This window comes from Silene latifolia, chromosome 1 (genome assembly GCF_048544455.1).
Source record: "Silene latifolia isolate original U9 population chromosome 1, ASM4854445v1, whole genome shotgun sequence".
NCBI classification, from domain to species: Eukaryota; Viridiplantae; Streptophyta; class Magnoliopsida; order Caryophyllales; family Caryophyllaceae; genus Silene; species Silene latifolia.
This window is the reverse complement of record NC_133526.1, coordinates 22,646,420-22,651,408: the sequence shown is the minus strand read 5'-3', so window position 1 is coordinate 22,651,408 and position 4,989 is coordinate 22,646,420. Positions and strand designations below refer to the sequence as shown.

Below are 4,989 nucleotides of genomic sequence, written 5' to 3'. Positions count from 1 at the left end.
AGTTTTTCTGATTATCGGAAAATAAGAGCAGCAAATTGTACCCAAATAACAAGAAGAATTTAAGAAAGAATCAATGAGGATCAGCAATGGCGTTGTTGGAGAAGAGTGGGAGGTTTAATGGTGACTAGATGAAAAAGTAAGGGAGAAGGTGAAAAGGTTAACAAAGAAATGAAAAGAAAAGAGTAAAGTAAGTTAAAAAAAAATATCACCTGCTTAGCAGGTAGCCTGTCTCTATATTGCAATAAAAGCGAAAGGGAGTACTAGTTGAGTTTATTGATAGTTAAACAAGAGTATAGAGTATTTTGAGCAGCACCGTCATAGTTGAGAGTATTCCTATTAAATAACCCTATTAAAAATTGCATACGAAGTATGAAGTTATCTCAACGAAGGCATAAAGATTGTATAGCGAAAAGGAAAGAGACTACTCAGTAATGTCACTTACTTTAGGACACTTTAAACAAATATAAAGGCAAATGACTTTACTCCCTAAGAGTGTAATAAGCTAACTAATAGCGGAGAGCGGGATAGACGAAAAAATCTCTTATTCGGTATACACAACCTGTAACACCCCGTAAATTTGAAGACCTTTATTATATTTTAAAAGTAATATTTTAATCTATTTTAATTTAATATTAATTTATTTGAAATAAAATTTATTTGATAAAATATAATCTTATTTTATTTTGAAGAAATGTAATTATTTTTAATAGTTTAGAAATGTTTAAAAGTGATTTAAACTATATTTAAACTTTTTTCTTTGATAAAATAGATTTCGGATAAAAGTCGTAAAATTGGGATTTTCCCATTTCTTACGGTCGTTGGGTAAACGAGTTTGGATATTGGGCATATGAGTACTTAATCTTTTAGTAAAATCGTGTTTAAGAACTTTAATTTTCTCGGAAATCGCGTTCGACGAATATTTCTAATTTCCGTCGAAACGAACCAAAACGTAAACAAATGACCCATCTCCCCATGCCTTTTGGCTGGCCACCTACCCTCCATTTGTCCCCTCTTCCAATTTTCATTTCCTCCATAACTCAATCTATCTCCTCCTTCTCTCAAACACCAAAAACCCACTAAAAATCCTCCTTACAATCCCTAAATCCACCATAAATCCTTCATTTCTCCACCAAATCTCATAAAAATTATATATTTGGAATCCTCTCTTCAATCCTCATCTACTAGTAAGCTTAATTTTCATTTCCCCCAATTTGTTTAAGACACTTTTTTTTAGGGTTTCGAATTTAAGCTTAATAATTGTGTTTTTATTGTTCTTATAGGTGAAGAATTTGAAGATGAGTTAGGTGACTCATATGTTGTTGAAGATGAAGAGTAATTTTGGATTTTAGAAGCTTTCTCAAGTTATTACTTGTCTCTTTGCTAGCTTAAGGTAACTATTCCGAGTTACTCGACGAATTAATGTCACATTAGTAGTTGTATTTGTTGTTTGTTGTTGTTTGAGACGATCTTGTTGATAAATGAATGAATGAAATAAGATAAGTATGCTTATGTTTAATCTATGTTATCCATTTGTATATTATTGTTTGGAACAAATTTGGATGAGGAATTATGTGTTGTGGCAAGTTCGTGTTGTGGCTGGAACGCGTCAGTACTGGACTGAGACGGTTTCCAATGTTTCCAAAAATATGACAGATTGAACGGCATCGAAAAATTAGGTGGTTTAGCCACTTGAATCACTTAATTCGGAGTCCGTATGAGTAAATGGCGTCGTTTTATCGATTAAAATTTATAGAAAAGTTTACCCTTGTGTGGGACGGTTATTTATGCTATTTTATTATGCGATAATTTTGTGGAATTAGTTATTTTGTAGGTTGGAATATATTTTTTTATGTTGATAGTCTTTCACATGATAGAAATTGGAAATGGCATGAGAATGATATTGTGATGAATTTTGTGATTTGGGCCAAAGTAGGCCAAGACTCTGAGCTGGGCCAGTTTGACCGAATGAGTTTGGTCAAACTAGGTTTAAACCGGTCACCTCGATTTGACCAATGACCGTCGGGACTAGGGTCGAGGGTTTGTCTTTGAGGTGAGATTGGTTGTTATTGGATGTTTTAGGTTGATGCCTTGATATTTGTGATTATCATTTCACATGTTGGTTGTTGGATGCTTTGGATGCCTTATGCTTGAGTCTTGTTACCTCTCTGCCATTTTAGCTTGTTCTCATGGATTATGGTACTGTTGGTTAGCTGGAACTTGGATTATTATTGATATTGGAGATATTGTTGGATTGTCAGCTGAATATGCTCTTGCGTAGTCTTTCATATGCTAGGGTGTGTATGATCATTTGTGTGTGTGCAAGTTTGGACTATTTGCCCCTCTTATGGTTAATTGGGTGTCCTACTTGTCTTGTGTGGAGTGGGCTAAAGTATTCAAGCTGGGACTAGGTCCTAGGTGAGTATTTCGGCCTTCGTCATAGATAGGCCCTTATAGTCTTTGACGAGTGTATGTTCACCGCTTAATAGCCTTTGTGTCTTGGCTTGGTGGGCTTATATCCAAGTTAGGGCATGACCTCCTGACGTACTCTTAGAAGTATGTGGTCAGCTTAAGTAGTAGCCAACCCTTTGGTGGACTCCTTAGGGGTACTCATGTGTGTGATCATGGGTCTTGGATGCGGTATTTTCCGCATGTCGCTAGGTCTGCGCAGGTTTAGGACTAGGGTGTTTACCTTACCTCGTGGTATAGACTCGAGTTACAGAGTGACTATTGACTGTCCTAAGAACTTATGCCTGTCTCTAGATATATTGTCCTTTCTTGTTTGATGATTCTATGAATCATAGAAGGTGAGATGCAAGCCGGCTATGGTTGATAGAGTTTGGATTCCTGGATGTTATGTGATTCACATGATAGTGTAGTATGAGTCGGTCTAGTATTCACATGCTAGGACTATGTGTTGTTATATTGTTGTTCACATGATAAGCATGATTGTCTAGCATCTATATGCTAAGGCTATGTGTTATTCATATTCATATTCTTATGTTTACATGTTATATTAATCATGACATTTCGTGGCTGGGAGGACTCGGAGTTACTCCCCACTGACTGTGGCTTTCGTATTTGTATAAAATGCGATTGACAGGTAGGTGATGCATATATGGGGTACATGGACGAGCTAGCGAGCAAAGTAACCTTGGGACCTAGATTGGCTTTATTTTATTGTGACCCTTAAACACTTTTTATGTCATATACTTTTTTTAGGGACATATGTCTCCCTTTTTCATATTTGGGTTGTATAACTTTGTTTCGCGACTTTAGCGATGTTTTATTTATGAGATTTATTTTAGACCTTGCATGTTTGACACCTTCCCATTTGGATACTTTTATAACAGGTTCAGGTTTTAAAAATTACAGGTTTTTACCCAAATGAACCTATTACAAACATATCCATGCAGTTTTATTCTAGAATTTCGTGTTTATTTTTCCGCAATGAATGAGGGTCTCATACAACCGGAGACAAAATATACAGTTATACCTTAATAAATATACTTATCTAAGATCAACCGAAAACAAAAAGGAAAATCTTCATCTAAACTATGTAAATATCATGAGCATCATCACCATCGGCATACTTGATTCATGCAATAATCAAGTGATCAAACAATCAAACGTAAATTGATACTGTATTTTGATACTAAAAATATATGAAAGAAGACAATAAACAATTGATGTTGTCTAATTGAGTGGCAGGAATAACCAAGAGTTATACGATGCAGCAAATTTGTCACACTCGACATACTTTTCACGAACATGATAATAACTACGGAGTATAAATGCAGATCACAATTCTATCAATATAACTTAAAAGGGTGTAATTATCGATTTACCATCAATATCTATCGTTATGATAGTAAAAATATTACTTCTTGTTGATGTTGCATGATTCCGTTTTTGACGTAGCCTTCATTATTTCCTGAAAAAATCATACAAATTATAAAGTTAGATCACACGGTATAAAAGTACATTAGGCATGATAAAATTAACATATGATGTATACAAAGCAGAAAAATAGGTTCAAGCTCAAGCTCAATTAATTTTAGGGAGGGGACATCCAAACCCTAGAAATTAATGGGAATATCCGAATATGACATTCATGGCACGATTTATATACACAACTAATTGATAACATATAATATTATAACTAGGTTTGTGACCCGTGAAATTCACGGGTTTATCTGTTTTTTTTTTTTTTGGGAAAGGTTAAGTAATATAAATCAAAAGAATAGAGTTATGTACAACTTTGCATCAATCACACTATTACATCAACAAAAACAGACTGCATAAAAAGAACTAACGAATGCTATTCATCCAGTCCATATCACTATGCTTCAACTTGTTGCAATTTCTTCTGGTAAATCGAGAGTGCACTTCAAACAAAATGAGCTTTACCACCTGAGCAGGTGCCCTTATGTAATGATCAATTCGAGCTTCATTACTAACCCTCCAGATATAGTAAAACATACCAACATAGCAAGCTCCAATATACCTGCGTTGGAACTTTGACCTCCTTGCTCTTGAAAACCAGTGAACCAGGCGAGGTCCAGGAAGAGTAAACCTCAAGGCTTTTTGAAGAAGTCTGCTGCAGGCAAGAGCATACTCACAAGCATAAAACAAATGGTGATGGTCCTCAGAATGGAGTCTACAAATATCACACATGGGATCAGTGGTAATCCCCATCCTTACCAGCCTATCCTTAGTCAGGAGACGAGAATGCATAATTGACCAGAAAATGAAGGAGTATTTAGGAACATTCAGCTGGTTCCAACAAATATGCCTCCACTCAACCTTTGGTGCTTTTAGTCTGAGCCAATGATAACCAGTTTGGACAGTGTAGGGCGCATCAGCATTCAGCCATTTTGATCCAGTGTATGCTTGGTGAAAAACTTGCATAGTGTGAGAAATTTTCCTCCATGACCAGCTGCGGTCAGGGGGGGTGAGTATAAGTAGACCAATCAGTACCCTTTAAGTAAA

General features: G+C 35.7%; 1 long non-coding RNA gene across 1 annotated transcript; it reads left to right on the top strand.

The window, feature by feature from the left end:
* The first annotated feature begins 890 nt into the window (after positions 1-890).
* On the top strand, positions 891-3,297 carry LOC141655596 (uncharacterized). Its single transcript, XR_012548172.1, has 3 exons — positions 891-1,184; positions 1,281-1,390; positions 3,101-3,297. It is a non-coding gene; the product is annotated as an uncharacterized LOC141655596 (long non-coding RNA).
* Positions 3,298-4,989: the final 1,692 nt, after the last annotated feature.